This window comes from Pleurodeles waltl, chromosome 1_2, assembly GCF_031143425.1.
Source record: "Pleurodeles waltl isolate 20211129_DDA chromosome 1_2, aPleWal1.hap1.20221129, whole genome shotgun sequence".
Taxonomy (NCBI): Eukaryota; Metazoa; Chordata; class Amphibia; order Caudata; family Salamandridae; genus Pleurodeles; species Pleurodeles waltl.
Genome location: NC_090437.1, coordinates 1,357,625,682 through 1,357,645,335, shown reverse-complemented (window position 1 = coordinate 1,357,645,335; position 19,654 = coordinate 1,357,625,682).

Sequence of the window (19,654 nt, the reverse complement as noted above, 5' to 3'; positions counted from 1 at the left end):
CTTGCCATCTTTGTCACCCCCTGTATGAACTTTTCTGTTCACCCTTGTTCTGACCCATTTGTCTTCCTTCTTTCCCAATTCTTGGGGAGAGGTCAGATCAGAGTCCACCAGGTACTGGTGCAACAAATCAGACACACAATTATTAAGAATATGCTCTCTCAGGATTAAGTTATACAGGCTTTCATAATCAGTAACTTTACTGCCATGTAACCACCCCTCCAAGGCCTTCACTGAATGGTCAACAAAGTCTACCCAGTCTTGTGAAGACTCCTTTTTGGTTTCTCTGAACTTCATCCTGTACTGTTCAGTGGTTAAGCCATAACCATCTAGGAGTGCATTCTTAAGAACTGCAAAATTATTGGCATCACTTTCTTTCACAGTAAGGAGCCTATACCTACCCTTTCCACTAAATGATAACCATAGGATAGCAGCCCACTGCCTTTGAGGGACATCCTGTACAACACAGGCCGTCTCAAGTGCAGCAAACCACTTGTTTATGTCATCCCCCTCCTTGTAAGGGGGAACTATCTTGTGCAGATTTCTAGAGTCATGCTTTTTTGCAGGATGACTATTTGGAATACTGCTGCTGCCACCATGGGTTTCAAAACCCAATTTCTGTCTTTCTCTTTCTATTTCTAAGGACTGTCTATCTAAATCCAGCTGTTGCTTCTTGAGCTTCAGCCTGGATTGTTCCACTCTCAATCTATTGAGCTCACTTTCTAACACTCTGTCATCAGGGTGGGTGGGAGGGACATTCCTTGACACAGAAGTATGGTGAGAATGAACAGAGGGAGACCTGTCCCTAACAGATGGCACTCTAACAACCTGGCTAACAGAAGTAACACTCCTACTATGATGGGAAGGAGCACTCTTACTGTGATGTGAGGTAACACTATTACTGTAGTGTGAAATCACATCAGTACCAGTTATGCTAGGTGGTCTGCTAATGGGCAGGTTGGGAAGGTTCCCTTCTAAATCCTTTGCTAGGGGTGCCCCAGGGTCAGATTGGGAACCATCAGCTAATTTCTCAACAGAAGTGCCAACTCTGGTCTTATCTTGTTCAATGAGCATATTAACCAACAGTTCTCTACAGGGATTCTTCCCTACCCCTAAACCTCTTTCAATGCAGAGACTCCTTGCTCCTTTCCAGCTAAGGTGATCATAAGCAAGTTTGGACAGATCAACAGTTTGGCCGGTGCTCCGACATTTTAGAAAGTTTTTAAGGGATAGAAAAAGAAAGAAAAAGTTTTTAGAACTTTTTAAAGAACAGAAAAAAAACATTTTAAACTTTTTAAGAACTTTTTAGAAAGTTTAGAGGTACTTTTCAGCACTTAGCAAAGAATTGAGAGAAGAAAAGCAAAACTTTTTGGTGAGGTGTACATACACTGAACTTGTTTTGTATATTTTTCTCTTATGAAAAGTACAATGACAAAAGTGGTAAGTAGTTGCAAAGTACTTATCCCACCGCTGCACAACCAATGTAGGAGGCTGGACTGGCTTGTAGTGAGTACCAAGGGGTACATACACCTTGCACCAGGCCCAGGTATCCCTTATTAGTGTATAGGGGTGTCTAGCAGCTTAGGCTGATAGAAAATGGTAGCTTAGCAGAGCAGCTTAGGCTGAACTAGGAGACGAGTGAAGCTCCTACAGTACCACAAGTGTCACTTGCACAATATCATAAGAAAACACAATACACAGATATACTAAAAATAAAGGTATTTTACAGTGACTATCCTTAGTATGAGGATAGCAAATATACACAAGATATATGTACACAATACCAAAATATGCAGTAATAGCAATAGAAAACAGTGCAAACAGTGTATAGTCACAATAGAATGCAATGGGGGCACATAGGGATAGGGGCAACACAAACCATATACTCCAGAAGTGGAATGCGAACCACGAATGGACCCCAAACCTATGTGACCTTGTAGAGGGTCGCTGGGACTGTAAGAAAACAGTGAAGGTTAGAAAAATAGCCCACCCCAAGACCCTGAAAAGTGAGTGCAAAGTGCACTGAAGTTCCCCAAAGAGCACAGAAGTCGTGATCGGGGAATTCTGCAGGAAAGACCAACACCAGCAATGCAACAACGATGGATTTGCAGACGAGAGTACCTGTGGAACAAGGGGACCAAGTCCAAAAGTCACGATCAAGTCGAGAGTGGGCAGATGCCCAGGAAATGCCAGCTGTGGGTGCAAAGAAGCTGCCACTGGATGGTAGAAGCTGAGGATTCTGCAGGAACGACAAGGGCTAGAAACTTCTCCTTTTGTAGATGGATGTCGCACGTCGTTGTGCACAGGTGTTTTCCCGCAGAAAGAACGCAAACAAGCCTTTCTAGCTCCAAATCTTGCGTTTAGGGTTTTTGGATGCTGCTGTGGCCCAGGAGGGACCAGGATGTCACCAATTGCGTGAGGAAACAGAGGGGGTGTCCAGCAAGACAAGGAATCCTCTCAGAAGCAGGCAGCACCCGCAGAAGTGCCAGAACAGGCACTATGAAGTGGAGTGAAATGGTGCTCACCCGAAGTTGCACAAGAGAGTTCCACGCCGCCGGAGGACAACTCAGGAGGTCATGCAATGCAGGTTAGAGTACCGTGGACCCAGGCTTGGCTGTGCACAAAGTAAATCCTGGAAAAGTGCACAGGAGCCGGAGTAGCTGCAAAACACACGGTTCCCAGCAATGCATTCTGGCGTGGGGATGCAAGGACTTACCTCCACCAAACTTGGACTGAAGAGTCACTGGACTGTGGGAGTCACTTGGACAGAGTTGCTGAGTTCAAGGGACCTCGCTCGTCATGCTGAGAGGAGACCCAGAGGACCAGTGAAGCAGTTCTTTGGTGCCTGCGGTTGCAGGGAGAAAATTCCGTCGACCCACGGGAGATTTCTTCGGAGCTTCTAGTGCAGAGAGGAGGCAGACTACCCCCACAGCATGCACCACCAGGAAAAGAGCCGAGAAGGCGGCTGGTTCAGCGTTACAGTGTCGCAGTAGTCGTCTTTGCTACTTTGTTGCAGTTTTGCAGGCTTCCAGCGCGGTCAGCAGTCGATTCCTTGGCAGAAGGTGAAGAGAGAGATGCAGAGGAACTCTGATGAGCTCTTGCATTCGTTATCTGAGGAATTCCCCAAAGCAGAGACCCTAAATAGGCAGAAAAGAGGGTTTGCCTACTTAGGAGAGAGGATAGGCTAGCAACACCTGAAGGAGCCTATCAGAAGGAGTCTCTGACGTCACCTGCTGGCCCTGGCCACTCAGAGCAGTCCAGTGTGCCAGCAGCACCTCTGTTTCCAAGATGGCAGAGGTCTGGAGCACACTGGAGGAGCTCTGGGCACCTCCCAGGGGAGGTGCAGGTCAGGGGAGTGGTCACTCCCCTTTCATTTGTCCAGTTTCGCACCAGAGCAGGGCTGAGGGGTCCCTGAAACGGTGTAGACTGGCTTATGCAGAAATGGGCACATCTGTGCCCATGAAAGCATTTCCAGAGGCTGGGGGAGGCTACTCCTCCCCTGCCTTAACACCTTTTTCCAAAGGGAGAGGGTGTAACACCCTCTCTCTGAGGAAGTCCTTTGTTCTGCCTTCCTGGGCCAAGCCTGGCTGGACCCCAGGAGGGCAGAAACCTGTCTGAGGGGTTGGCAGCAGCAGCAGCTGCAGTGCAACCCCTGAAAAGGCAGTTTGGCAGTACCCGGGTCTGTGCTAGAGACCCGGGGAATCATGGGATTGTCTCCCCAATACCAGGATGGCATTGGTGGGGCAATTCCATGATCTTAGACATGTTACATGGCCATATTCGGAGTTACCATTGTGAAGCTACACATAGGTAGTGACCTATGTGTAGTGCACGCGTGCAATGGTGTCCCCGCACTCACAAAGTCCGGGGAATTTGCCCTGAACAATGTGGGGGCACTTTTGCTAGTGCCAGGGTGCCCACACACTAAGTAACTTAGCACCCAACCTTTACCAGGTAAAGGTTAGACATATAGGTGACTTATAAGTTACTTAAGTGCAGTGGTAAATGGCTGTGAAATAACGTGGACGTTATTTCACTCAGGCTGCAGTGGCAGGCCTGTGTAAGAATTGTCAGAGCTCCCTATGGGTGGCAAAATAAATGCTGCAGCCCATAGGGATCTCCTGGAACCCCAATACCCTGGGTACCTCAGTACCATATAGGGAATTATAAGGGTGTTCCAATATGCCAATGTGAATTGGTGAAATTGGTCACTAGCCTGTTAGTGACAATTTGGAAAGAAATGAGAGAGCATAACCACTGAAGTTCTGGATAGCAGAGCCTCAGTGAGACAGTTAGTCATAACACAGGTAACTCATTCAGGGCACACTTATGAGCACTGGGGCCCTGGCTGGCAGGGTCCCAGTGACACATACAACTAAAACAACATATATACAGTGAAATATGGGGGTAACATGCCAGGGAAGATGGTACTTTCCTACACTGTGCCACCCTCTAGGCCCATGCATTCAGATGCACCCAGCACTGCAATCGCAGGCTGAGTGTTGTGGTGCAAACCTAGAACTCAAACTCAACATGGCACACTATCCGTGTGCCTGTCCACCATACACTGCATTTACTATGGGTAAGACGCCTCTCTAGTAGGCTTTACAGCCCCAAGGCAGGGTGCTCCATATTATATGTGAGGGAATAGCTGCGTGAGCAATATGCCCCCACGGTGCCCCTGCCAAACCTGGGACATAGTGAGTGAACAGGGCATCCATTTTAATACATGTGCTGGACACTGGTCAAATACGAGTTTCCCAGCTACATTATGGCCACTCAGAATCCTGTGTTGTTTGGTATCAAACAACTCAGAATGATAAATTCAAACTGGCACCAGTATTGGGTTTATCCCTAAAGGTACCCATGGGCCACCTTAGAGTTGCCCCCTGCAAAATCTAACTATCCTGGCATTGTTGCTGACTGGTCTTATCCAGCTGCGACCTCCAGACAGCCAATATACAAAGCTTGGGGTAGAGCCCTACCTCTCTAGTTTGGAAGACAATGCCCTTCCTGGGTGGAGAAGCTAACACCTCCTCCCTCAGGAATGTGCACTGTCCTGATGGTGAGCTTCAAAGGGCCTACCACCCTTGAAACTCGACCCCCAAGCCTGCTGCTAGTAGCAGAGGGCTTCCCCCTTTACAAACCTCTACTTTTGGTGGGAGGAAAGGCGGGAAACCTAACCAAGGGTAGGAGGAGTTTCCTCACCTGGTATATACCACCCCTAAGGTGTTGCCTGCAAGGTGGACCCTCTTTTTCATTTTCCTTCATCTTGAATGGAGAGAAAATAGCCAATGTGGATTAGGGAAGTGACCCTTCCCACAGGAAATGGTCACTATTGTGGGTATAGCCACCCAAGGGTAAGTGTCCCATTGGACACTACCAAGTTCCTCCTAAAACGCCCACTTAGGCCAAGATTTCAGATTCAAAAGGACAAAGAAGATCCAAAGCAAGAGAAATGTGGACCTGCTGCATCAAGAAAAGTTGCCAAACCATGCCTGCTGCAACGAGGACCTGACAATTACCACTTCGGAGGAGCTGGGCACTGGACTGACCTCAAGAAACCCAGAGGACTTCCAGGTTTCACAAATCACCCAAGATCTCCCTTCTGAGTAGATTGTCCAAGAACCCCTCAGGAGGAAGCCCTTACCAAGGGACTTCAGGAACACCCTGGACCTCCCACCAGAGTACCCCTGTTGTCCTGTAAGCCACCAAGAGACTCACCTCCAGCTCCAAGGGACTCTGTCGCGCACAGAACCTGGATCAAAAACCTGCCCTGCATCCGGCCGCCCAGCGCCCCTGCAATGAGGAACCAGCGTGCCCACAGGGTCACACAGCCCTAGCGACCTCAACACCCCAAGGAAACCCCAGGGCACCACCTTTAAATCTTCAAGCACCACCCTTTTCCAAGTGGTCCCCCTAACTGGTCCTGTACCTGCTCCAAGAGACTGTTCAACGCTGCTCCCGCTGGAACCATGAGCCGCCTCAGCCTCTCCAGCTTGCACAGCGTGCCCTCCAACAGCCTCAACTAACCTGCAAAAGTGGAACCTGGTAATATAACTGTGCAATTTTATGTGCATTTTTAAAAGTGACTGCCTATTGATTCCTTTGGTGTGTAATTACGCACAGAAAGACTGCATTTATTAAAAGTTCAAAATTTCATAACTCCAAAAGTACCAATCTTAATGATCTTGGTCTTAAAATGTACATACAAATCTGAAGTATTTTTGTAAATTGTTCTCAAGTTATTCCTTTGTGCCTGTGTGGAGAATGATCGATACTGTGAGTACAACAAATGCTTTGTCCTTCTCCAAGATTAGCCTAACTGCTCGACCAAGGTACCTCAAAAATTAGAGCATTAGGTGATCTAGTTTTTGCTTCTGGAAACCAACGTGTGGTTGCCTGGACCCCCTGCACAGTGTGCCTAGTTTGTACACTACATAGAGGGCCAGCCTCCTACAATAGCATCCGGTCTTGTAATGAAATTGAAAGCTGGTTGCTATAATATAGACAATTGAGTGCTATTCAGTCTATTTAGGAAGAATCGTAAATCAGGAATGAAACCTGTCACTTGACAGTCATACACCCCTAATGGGTGTGCTAACCCACTAAGCTCAGTTTTTTGATACCTGTGCATGAGTGCAGTCTCTAATAAGCAAACGTTGCAACATCCTGATGTGCAGACAATAAACATTCCTTTGGCCAAGAATCAGGCAGGAGCACCTTTCTAGATACTCAATAATAAATATTTAATGAGCATGTTATCCTGTCCAAGAATTGGCAAAAAGGCCCACATTTTGAAATAAATGTACAAAAACCTGTTTAAAGTGCTTTGTATTGAAATCTGATCAAACTGCTTATTACTTCATTTATCTCAACCCTCCTTTAAAGTTCTGTGTAAGTCTATACACATTTTCAAATCCACAAAATCACGTTTGTTCTAATAGTATTGGGTTTATCCTATATGTTTGAAATACACAGTTTGTCATTATTTTATTGTATTGGCACTGAGGATAAGTTAGCTCCCAACTGTCTCAACCCACCCTACCCCCAAAGTTCTGATCTAGTTGTATCCCTGCCATCAACAATAATAAGGAGCTTGAGGAGGATGAAGCCTGGAACAGTGGAGCCCGGGTTCAAAAGGTACCAATGGTTGTTAAATGTGGGGGGGCAGTTGGATCCAAGGCGAAGCCCTCATTGGAGGTCTAATGACATGTCTCCGAACCCCTGGATGGGTAGAGACAGCCCGTATTATTGTAAATTGTAAAAATGATTATATAACGATTACGACCCCCGATGAGTATTGAAGCGATTCTTGCAGTGATTAGCACACTACTCCACAACCCAAGGTTAATAGTTAGTAGGTTAGTACAATTTTTGGTTTTGTCTTTCTTGTGTGTTTGGTGTGTATTTTTTTTGTTCTTGATTTTTTGTGTGTTTAGTAGAGTTTGGGATGGGGATAAAATGATGGAAGTGGATTTGAAAAAAAGGGGAAATATTCAGTTATTTTTAAAATAATGGTTGTGTGTGCTGTTAGTTGGGTGGCACTGTGTAAAACACAGGAGGGAAAGATTAAGGCGGTTGTTTGGGAGACCATAGAAGTCATAAGGGTTCGGATAAGTCAGTGGGAGGAGGAATGGGAAAGACAATTGTTTTTATTCTATCACATGTAAAAAAGTTGATTTACAGGTAATTTAAAACAAAAATATGTACCACATGATAAATATGAACAGCTCACCATGTAAATATTCCCACTGCAGTGTACATATATGCGTATTTATATACAAGCATTTTAATGAAGCAAACAAATCTTATCATGCATTGTCTCTCTCTCTATATATATATCTATATATATATGTACATATGTATATATATATATATATATATATATATATATTAGCACCATTTGACGAATCTTCATGACATTTTCCCAAAAAAGTGTTGGGGTGATTCTTATTGCATATGGAAAGTTTTGGGGTGATCCGTCAAACTGGGGCCGAGTAAAAGGGGGCTCAAAAAAGTTTGTGTTAACCATGTTAATTTCCAAAGGATTCTTTAGACAGACTACAGGCTGAACCACAGGGCGGAATTACACCAAATTTGGCAGAAAGCTAGTTGTCAGTCAGTATATTACACTTTTAGTACTTTGTGAGATATTGAAGGGAAAATATCTGGCCCCAAAACATTTTTGAAATTTAGAAATTTTTCATGAATACGCGTGCGAAAAGAAGCGTTGCAATAGGCTGACAGCAACCTGACTACAAAGTTGTGGCGGTCATTTAATTTCACAGGACACGGTCCCCAGGGATGAAAATCGAAATTGAAAGTGGCATAAGGGGTCAGGTTGAAGGTACCCTGACCCCAGGGGTGTGATATAGGTGTGTTTTACGTGCAAATTATGGGTTTAAAATAATTTTGCTTCACCAATTATTTGTGAATGTAGAAAATGTTTGAAAGCGAAAAAAAACAAACTCATTCATATATTAATTAATTCACTCGTACATGTACTCAGAGACTCATGCACCCCCTCACACCCACTCAGATGCTCACACACTCACTCACAGATCGACTGACAGAGACAGGTCTGTGGCCAACCTGTCCTTCCCACAGCCAAAGGACATGCGTAGCGTGGGGTTGGAATAAAGTATAGTAATTAAAATTGCTTTACATTAACAAAACATAAACAGAGATGTTATAGTTATGTTTTGTATTTACTTGTACAAAACCATAGAAATTCAGCAGTTATAGTTAGAGTTCTTTAAATTACTATGACTTGCACCCTAAGGTAACGCCGTGCACAGCTAGTTACTCCACATATTATATCATTGGTGAGATCTTGTATGGCATCTTTGATATTATCACTTCAACATTTGCAATAAAATTATTGATAAGAAAACTGTGCATGGCGCAAGTTATAGTTACCTTGGGGTGCAAGTTGTAGTTGCTTAGTAGAGCTCTAACTATAACTGCTGAATTTCAATGGTTTTGCACAAGTAAATTCAGAACCTAACTATAACGTCCCTACAACCTTTGTTTTTTTTCATATATACATATATTCACTTAAAAAAACAAAGGTTATAGTTAGGCTCACATTTTAAATGTACAAAACCATAGAAATTCACCAGTTATAGTTATAGTTACCTCATGTGATTATAACTCATGCCTTCAGGAAACTATAACTCGCCTCCCAGCATACACATTTTTTCATCAGAATTTTTACAGCAAATATCACATTGATATTATCAATGATTTTATGAAAGATGGCATAGTTGCCATCATTTGTGGGGTAATTTGCAGTGCATGGCGAGGCCGCAAGTGATAGTTACTGTAGGACACAAGTTATAGTTACTTCAGATTTTGACAGCAGGACCTGCTTTTAAGGTCCCACTGTCAAAACCATAAGTATATGCTGTGGCTTGGCTGCAGCTCAGTGTTGCAGTCAAGCCACAGCAAACAGATATGTCCCAGAGATGGGCACCCCGGGACGTAGCAGGAGCCGGTCCTGGGTGGTGGTGGTCCCCAGGGCCATCTGTGGCTCCATAAGGGGGCCCTCCAAAAAGAATTTAGCCCCGGGGGTTGGTGGTCCCTGAGAAACGTGGTTCCTATAGGGACCCCCTTTGTTTTTGTAAACATTTGCCCTGGGGAATAGTGGTACCCGCGGCAGCGGGGACCCATGCGACCCCCTCAAACTACATGTGTAGGGTTGCAGTCCCCTTTTTAAAAAAGCCCCTGGGACTTGGCCCACCGGGAGACAGTGCATTTTAAAAAATAATGTTACGAGCAGATTCGCGAATCTACCTTGTTTACGTTCCTAAAATTAAAAAACAATGCTTTTTAGCCCAGGGTGGGGGTCCTTTTGGGACCCCAACACCATGGCTAAGGGGTCAGGGTTTCCGTATCCTGGCCCCTTTTTTTTTTTTTACTTTTATTTTGGGGACCCAAGATGGCTGCCTACACTTCAACAGCTTATGTTGTTGAAGTGTCATCAGCTAATCAGATTTCAGCACCCTAGATATACAAACTTGTTTTCCCAATTAATTTCTCAAAAACTACTGAACAGAATTACACTAAAACAAAAAGGCACTCTTTCTGGACCACGACCTACCTTATAATTCCGTCCAGTAGTTTTTGCGCTATCGCTGTTTAAAATCCCTATGGAACAATGAATAGGGAAAACGTGCTTTGGGACCCCCCTTTTTTTCTCTGCCCCTCTGAACGGATCACACCAAAACTTTCCAGGCAGTAGCTGACAGGACTGGGAAATTTTTGGGGAAAGTTTTGTAAAGAATCGTCATGCAGCGCCAAAGATATAGGCAAGTAAAAAATTACTTTTTATATAGAAACTAGGTTGTAACCATGTAGGAAAGTACCATCTTGCCTGGCATGTTACCCCCATATTTCACTGTATATATGTTGTTTTAGTTGTATGTGTCACTGGGACCCTGCCAGCCAGGGCCCCAGTGCTCATAAGTGTGCCCTGTATGTGTTACCTGTGTTATGACTAACTGTCTCACTGAGGCTCTGCTATCCAGAACCTCAGTGGTTATGCTCTCTCATTACTTTCAAATTGTCACTAACAGGCTAGTGACCATTTTTACCAATTTACATTGGCTTACTGGAACACCCTTATAATTCCCTAGTATATGGTACTGAGGTACCCAGGGTATTGGGGTTCCAGGAGATCCCTATGGGCTGCAGCATTTCTTTTGCCACCCATAGGGAGCTCTGACAATTCTTACACAGGCCTGCCACTGCAGCCTGAGTGAAATAACGTCCACGTTATTTCACAGCCATTTTACACTGCACTTAAGTAACTTATAAGTCACCTATATGTCTAACCTTTACCTGGTAAAGGTTAGGTGCAAAGTTACTTAGTGTGAGGGCACCCTGGCACTAGCCAAGGTGCCCCCACATTGTTCAGAGCCAATTCCCTGAACTTTGTGAGTGCGGGGACACCATTACACGCGTGCACTACATATAGGTCACTACCTATATGTAGCTTCACCAGGGTAACTCCGAATATGGCCATGTAACATGTCTATGATCATGGAATTGCCCCCTCTATGCCATCCTGGCATTGTTGGTACAATTCCATGATCCCAGTGGTCTGTAGCACAGACCCTGGTACTGCCAAACTGCCCTTCCTGGGGTTTCACTGCAGCTGCTGCTGCTGCCAACCCCTCAGACAGGCATCTGCCCTCCTGGGGTCCAGCCAGGCCTGGCCCAGGATGGCAGAACAAAGAAACTTCCACTTTCCCCTTTGGAAAATGGTGTGAAGGCAGGGGAGGAGTAGCCTCCCCCAGCCTCTGGAAATGCTTTGTTGGGCACAGATGTGCCCAATTCTGCATAAGCCAGTCTACACCGGTTCAGGGACCCCTTAGCCCCTGCTCTGGCGCGAAACTGGACAAAGGAAAGGGGAGTGACCACTCCCCTGACCTGCACCTCCCCTGGGAGGTGTCCAGAGCTCCTCCAGTGTGCTCCAGACCTCTGCCATCTTGGAAACAGAGGTGCTGCTGGCACACTGGACTGCTCTGAGTGGCCAGTGCCACCAGGTGACGTCAGAGACTCCTTGTGATAGGCTCCTTCAGGTGTTAGTAGCCTTTCCTCTCTCCTAGGTAGCCAAACCCTCTTTTCTGGCTATTTAGGGTCTCTGTCTCTGGGGAAACTTTAGATAACGAATGCATGAGCTCAGCCGAGTTCCTCTGCATCTCCCTCTTCACCTTCTGATAAGGAATCGACCGCTGACCGCGCTGGAAGCCTGCAAACCTGCAACATAGTAGCAAAGACGACTACTGCAACTCTGTAACGCTGATCCTGCCGCCTTCTCGACTGTTTTCCTGCTTGTGCATGCTGTGGGGGTAGTCTGCCTCCTCTCTGCACCAGAAGCTCCGAAGAAATCTCCCGTGGGTCGACGGAATCTTCCCCCTGCAACCGCAGGCACCAAAAAGCTGCATTACCGGTCCCTTGGGTCTCCTCTCAGCACGACGAGCGAGGTCCCTCGAATCCAGCGACGCTGTCCAAGTGACCCCCACAGTCCAGTGACTCTTCAGCCCAAGTTTGGTGGAGGTAAGTCCTTGCCTCACCTCGCTGGGCTGCATTGCTGTGATCTGCGACTTTGCAAGCTACTCCGGCCCCTGTGCACTTCCGGCGGAAATCCTTCGTGCACAGCCAAGCCTGGGTCCACGGCACTCTAACCCGCATTGCACGACTTTCTAAGTTGGTCTCCGGCGACGTGGGACTCCTTTGTGCAAATTCGGCGAGCACCGTTTCACGCATCCTCGTAGTGCCTGTTTCTGGCACTTCTCCGGGTGCTACCTGCTTCAGTGAGGGCTCTTTGTCTTGCTCGACGTCCCCTCTCTCTGCAGGTCCAATTTGCGACCTCCTGGTCCCTCCTGGGCCCCAGCAGCGTCCAAAAATGCCAAACGCACGATTTGCATGTAGCAAGGCTTGTTGGCGTCCTTCTGGCGGGAAAACACTTCTGCACGACTCTCCAAGGCGAGAGAGATCCGTCCACCAAAGGGAAAGTCTCTAGCCCTTTTCGTTCCTGCAGAAACCTCCGCTTTTTCTGTCCAGTCGAAGCTTCTTTGCACCCGCAGCTGGCATTTCCTGGGCATCTGCCCATCTCCGACTTGCTTGTGACTTTTGGACTTGGTCCCCTTATTCCACAGGTACCCTAGATTGGAAATCCACAGTTGTTGCATTGCTGGTTTGTGTCTTTCCTGCATTATTCCTCTAACACAACTACTTTGTCCTTAGGGGAACTTTAGTGCACTTTGCACTCACTTTTCAGGGTCTTGGGGAGGGTTATTTTTCTAACTCTCACTATTTTCTAATAGTCCCAGCGACCCTCTACAAGGTCACATAGGTTTGGGGTCCATTCGTGGTTCGCATTCCACTTCTGGAGTATATGGTTTGTGTTGCCCCTATCCCTATGTTTCCCCATTGCATCCTATTGTAACTATACATTGTTTGCACTGTTTTCTAAGACTATACTGCATATTTTTGCTATTGTGTATATATATCTTGTGTATATTTCCTATCCTCTCACTGAGGGTACACTCTAAGATACTTTGGCATATTGTCATAAAAATAAAGTACCTTTATTTTTATTATAACTGTGTATTGTGTTTTCTTATGATATTGTGCATATGACACTAAGTGGTACTGTAGTAGCTTCACACGTCTCCTAGTTCAGCCTAAGCTGCTCTGCTAAGCTACCATTATCTATCAGCCTAAGCTGCTAGACACCCTATACACTAATAAGGGATAACTGGGCCTGGTGCAAGGTGCAAGTACCCCTTGGTACTCACTACAAGCCAGTCCAGCCTCCTACATTGGTTGTGCAGTGGTGGGATAAGTGCTTGAGACTACTTACCACTCTTGTCATTGTACTTTTCATAAGAGAAAAATATACAAAACAAGGTCAGTGTATATACACATAGCCAAAAAGTTTTGCATTTCCTCTTTTCACTCTTTTCTAAGTGCTGAAAAGTACTTCTAAACTTTCAAAAAGTTCTTAAAAGTTTAAAAAGTTTTTTCTGTCTTTCCAAAAAGTTCTGAAAACTTTTTTTTCTTTGTCTATCACTTTAACTCTCTCTAAAAATGTCTGGCACAGGCCAAAATGTTGAACTGTCCAAACTTGCATATGATCACCTTAGCTGGAAAGGAGCAAGGAGTCTCTGCATAGAGAGAGGTTTGAGTGTAGGGAAGAATCCTTCCTTAGAACTGTTAATTAACATGCTTAGAGTACAGGATAAGGCCATAAGTGCCCAATCTGGTGAAAAAGCAGCTAATGGTTCTCAATCTGATCCAGGGACTCCCCCAGGAAAAGGTTCAGGAAAGAAACTTCTCAGCCTGCCCATTACTAGACAGTCTAGCATAGTTGGTACAGAGGTTGAATCACACCATACTAATGGTGTGCTCTCACATTATACTGTTAGCCAAGCTGTTAGGGTGCCCTCTGTAAGGGACAGGTCTCCTTCTGTTCATTCCCATCATACCTCTGTATCTAGAAATGTCCCTCCCACCCACCCTGATGACAGATTGTTAGAAAGGGAGCTCAATAGATTGAGAGTGGAACAAACCAGACTGAAGCTCAAGAAGCAACAGCTGGATTTGGATAGACAGTCTTTAGAAGTAGAGAGGGAAAGACAGAAGTTGGGTTTAGAAACCCATGGTGGCAGCAGCAGTATTCCCCATAGTCATCCTGCAAAAGAGCATGATTCCAGGAATCTGCACAAGATAGTTCCCCCTTACAAGGAGGGGGATGACATTAACAAGTGGTTTGCTGCACTTGAGAGGGCCTGTGCTGTACAGGATGTCCCTCAAAAGCAGTGGGCTGCTATCCTATGGCTATCATTTACTGGAAAAGGTAGGGATAGGCTCCTTACTGTAAAAGAAAATGATGCTAATAATTTTACAGTTCTTAAGAATGCACTCCTGGATGGTTATGGCTTAACCACTGAACAGTACAGGATAAAGTTCAGAGAGACCAAAAAGGAGTCTTCACAAGACTGGGTTGATTTCATTGACCAGGCAGTGAAGGCTTTGGAGGGGTGGTTACATGGCAGTAAAGTTACTGATTATGAAAGCCTGTATAACACAATCCTGAGAGAGCATATACTTAATAATTGTGTGTCTGATTTGTTGCACCAGTACCTGGTAGACTCTGATCTGACCTCTCCCCAAGAATTGGGAAAGAAGGCAGACAAATGGGTCAGAACAAGGGTGAACAGAAAAGTTCATACAGGGGGTGACAAAGATGGCAATAAGAAGAAAGATGGTGAAAAATCTCAAGATAAGCATGAGGATAAGGGTAAAACCAAAGATCCCACTTCAAATCTTAAACACTCTTCAGAGGGTGGGGATAAAACAAATTCTTCCTCTTCTTCCCAACCTGCACACATTAAAAAGCCTTGGTGCTTTGTGTGTAAAAACAGAGGCCATAGGCCAGGGGATAAGTCCTGTCCAGGTAAACCTCCTGAGCCTACCACCACTAATACATCAAGCTCTAGTGCCCCTAGCAGTAGTGGTACTAGTGGTGGGACTGCTGGCAACAGTCAAGCAAAGGGTGTAGTTGGGTTCACTTATGGGTCCATAGTGGAAACTGATGTAATCAGTCCCAAGACAGTTTCTGTCACACCTAGTGGCATTGGCCTTGCCACACTGGCTGCTTGTCCCCTTACAATGGATAAGTACAGGCAGACAGTTTCAATAAATGGTGTTGAGGCCTTGGCCTACAGGGACACAGGTGCCAGTTTCACTTTGGTGACTGAAAACCTAGTGCCTCCTGAACAACACATCATTGGACAACAGTATAAGATTATTGATGTCCATAACTCCACTAAGTTTCTTCCCTTAGCTATAATTCAGTTTAGTTGGGGTGGAGTTACTGGCCCTAAGCAGGTGGTGGTATCACCTAGCTTACCTGTAGACTGTCTCTTAGGTAATGACCTAGAGGCCTCAGGTTGGGCTGATGTAGAGTTTTATGCCCATGCAGCCATGCTGGGCATCCCTGAGGAATTGTTCCCTCTCATTTCAAGTGAAATGAAAAAGCAAAGGAGAGAAGGCCTGAAAACTCAGGATCCCTCTCCATCAACAGGTAAAAAGGGTATCACAGTATCCCCTAACCACCCTACCATTCAGGATACCATTCCTGTGGTGGGAGAAACCTCTCCTGGGGTGGCACCTGTTCCAAGGGAATCATCAGTTGGCAAAACTGTACTCCCTGAGGTGGAAGTACCTCTCTGTGGGATAACTAACATTGGTGAGAAAAAGAGCACCATTTTAGTTAACATGGAGAATCCCTCCAACCCTCCCAGAGAAACTTTAGTGCAGAAACCCTGTACTGCCTCACAACACTTAGGACAGCATCCCTGCCCTAGTGTGGAGCTCATAGGACAGCATCCCTGCCCTGCTCCAACTCAAGAGAAACAGCATCCCTGTTCTCTCTTCCAGCCAAATGGACAAAGTTTTTGCCCAGCTATGGCTTTACTGAGACAGCATCCCTGTCTGGCATTTCCATCATTACAAATAGGTTCAGTGGATAATTCCCACTGCTCTCAACTAAAACCTACTGATAGAAACTCTGAAAATACATCTTCACATTGTTGGTTAGCTAAAAAACTTCAAACAGGGTGGTTTACATCCCCACAGGGAAGTAACCATATAGTGGATGATAAAGGGAGTAACCAGTCTATTGCAGAGCTACTCTCTACTTATCACCACTTAGACAATAAAGTCTCAACTGGCCAAGGTTAGCCTTATTGTCCTTCGTTTGGGGGGGGTTGTGTGAGAAGGTAGCCTCTTTCTAGCCTTGTTACCCCCACTTTTGGCCTGTTTGTGAGTGTATGTCAGGGTTTTGTCACTGTTTTCACTGTCTCACTGGGATCCTGATAGCCAGGCCTCAGTGCTCATAGTGAAAACACTATGTTTTCAGTATGGTTGTTATGTGTCACTGGGATCCTGCTGGTCAGGACCCCAGTGCTCATAGGTTTGTGGCCTATATGTATGTGTCACTGGGACCCTGTCACACAGGGCCCCAGTGCTCATAGGTGTGCATGTATATGTTCCCTGTGTGGTGCCTAACTGTCTCACTGAGGCTCTGCTAACCAGAACCTCAGTGGTTATGCTCTCTCATTACTTTCAAATTGTCACTAACAGGCTAGTGACCATTTTTACCAATTTACATTGGCTTACTGGAACACCCTTATAATTCCCTAGTATATGGTACTGAGGTACCCAGGGTATTGGGGTTCCAGGAGATCCCTATGGGCTGCAGCATTTCTTTTGCCACCCATAGGGAGCTCTGACAATTCTTACACAGGCCTGCCACTGCAGCCTGAGTGAAATAACGTCCACGTTATTTCACAGCCATTTTACACTGCACTTAAGTAACTTATAAGTCACCTATATGTCTAACCTTTACCTGGTAAAGGTTAGGTGCAAAGTTACTTAGTGTGAGGGCACCCTGGCACTAGCCAAGGTGCCCCCACATTGTTCAGAGCCAATTCCCTGAACTTTGTGAGTGCGGGGACACCATTACACGCTTGCACTACATATAGGTCACTACCTATATGTAGCTTCACCATGGTAACTCCGAATATGGCCATGTAACATGTCTATGATCATGGAATTGCCCCCTCTATGCCATCCTGGCATTGTTGGTACAATTCCATGATCCCAGTGGTCTGTAGCACAGACCCTGGTACTGCCAAACTGCCCTTCCTGGGGTTTCACTGCAGCTGCTGCTGCTGCCAACCCCTCAGACAGGCATCTGCCCTCCTGGGGTCCAGCCAGGCCTGGCCCAGGATGGCAGAACAAAGAACTTCCACTTTCCCCTTTGGAAAATGGTGTGAAGGCAGGGGAGGAGTAGCCTCCCCCAGCCTCTGGAAATGCTTTGTTGGGCACAGATGTGCCCAATTCTGCATAAGCCAGTCTACACCGGTTCAGGGACCCCTTAGCCCCTGCTCTGGCGCGAAACTGGACAAAGGAAAGGGGAGTGACCACTCCCCTGACCTGCACCTCCCCTGGGAGGTGTCCAGAGCTCCTCCAGTGTGCTCCAGATCTCTGCCATCTTGGAAACAGAGGTGCTGCTGGCACACTGGACTGCTCTGAGTGGCCAGTGCCACCAGGTGACGTCAGATACTCCTTGTGATAGGCTCCTTCCGGTGTTAGTAGCCTTTCCTCTCTCCTAGGTAGCCAAACCCTCTTTTCTGGCTATTTAGGGTCTCTGTCTCTGGGGAAACTTTAGATAACGAATGCATGAGCTCAGCCAAGTTCCTCTTTATCTCCCTCTTCACCTTCTGATAAGGAATCGACCGCTGACCGCGCTGGAAGCCTGCAAACCTGCAACATAGTAGCAAAGACGACTACTGCAACTCTGTAACGCTGATCCTGCCGCCTTCTCGACTGTTTTCCTGCTTGTGCATGCTGTGGGGGTAGTCTGCCTCCTCTCTGCACCAGAAGCTCAGAAGAAATCTCCCGTGGGTCGACGGAATCTTCCCCCTGCAACCGCAGGCACCAAAAAGCTGCATTACCGGTCTCTTGGGTCTCCTCTCAGCATGACGAGCGAGGTCCCTCGAATCCAGCGACGCTGTCCAAGTGACCCCCACAGTCCAGTGACTCTTCAGCCCAAGTTTGGTGGAGGTAAGTCCTTGCCTCACCTCGCTGGGCTGCATTGCTGGGAACCGCGACTTTGCAAGCTACTCCGGCCCCTGTGCACTTCCAGCGGAAATCCTTCGTGCACAGCCAAGCCTGGGTCCACGGCACTCTAACCTGCATTGCACGACTTTCTAAGTTGGTCTCCGGCGACGTGGGACTCCTTTGTGCAACTTCGGCAAGCACCGTTTCACGCATCCTTGTAGTGCCTGATTCTGGCACTTCTCCGGGTGCTACCTGCTTCAGTTAGGGCTCTTTGTCTTGCTCTACGTCTCCTCTCTCTCCAGGTCCAATTTGCGACCTCCTGGTCCCTCCTGGGCCCCAGCAGCATCCAAAAATGCCAAACGCACGACTTGCGTGTAGCAAGGCTTGTTGGCGTCCTTTCGGCGGAAAAAACACTTCTGCACGACTCTCCAAGGTGAGAGGGATCCGTCCACCAAAGGGAAAGTCTCTAGCCCTTTTCGTTCCTTCAGAAACCTCCGCTTCTTCTGTCCAGTTGAAGCTTCTTTGCACCCGCAGCTGGCATTTCCTGGGCATCTGCCCATCTCCGACTTGCTTGTGACTTTTGGACTTGGTCCCCTTGTTCCACAGGTACCCTAGATTGGAAATCCACAGTTGTTGCATTGCTGGTTTGTGTCTTTCCTGCATTATTCCTCTAACACGACTACTTTGTCCTTAGGGGAACTTTAGTGCACTTTGCACTCACTTTTCAGGGTCTTGGGGAGGGTTATTTTTCTAACTCTCACTATTTTCTAATAGTCCCAGCGACCCTCTACAAGGTCACATAGGTTTGGGGTCCATTCGTGGTTCGCATTCCACTTCTGGAGTATATGGTTTGTGTTGCCCCTATCCCTATGTTTCCCCATTGCATCCTATTGTAACTATACATTGTTTGCACTGTTTTCTAAGACTATACTGCATATTTTTGCTATTGTGTATATATATCTTGTGTATATTTCCTATCCTCTCACTGAGGGTACACTCTAAGATGCTTTGGCATATTGTCATAAAAATAAAGTACCTTTATTTTTAGTATAACTGTGTATTGTGTTTTCTTATGATATTGTGCATATGACACTAAGTGGTACTGTAGTAGCTTCACACGTCTCCTAGTTCAGCCTAAGCTGCTCTGCTAAGCTACCATTATCTATCAGCCTAAGCTGCTAGACACCCTATACACTAATAAGGGATAACTGGGCCTGGTGCAAGGTGCAAGTACCCCTTGGTACTCACTACAAGCCAGTCCAGCCTCCTACAGGCCTAGCCCTCATTGTCCCAAACACTTAGCACATGTACGGTTAAACAAACCCAACCAGTCCCTATTTCTGTAATGTCTGAAAGTCCCAAATATTGTTTTCACTATACGTTGTCAACACATCATCACACTCATTCTGTTCTATATTCTGTCTTTAAATAGTTCCGACCTACTTATATTCTGTACCCTCTGTGAGAAGGTAGCCTCTTTCTAGCCTTGTTACCCCCACTTTTGGCCTGTTTG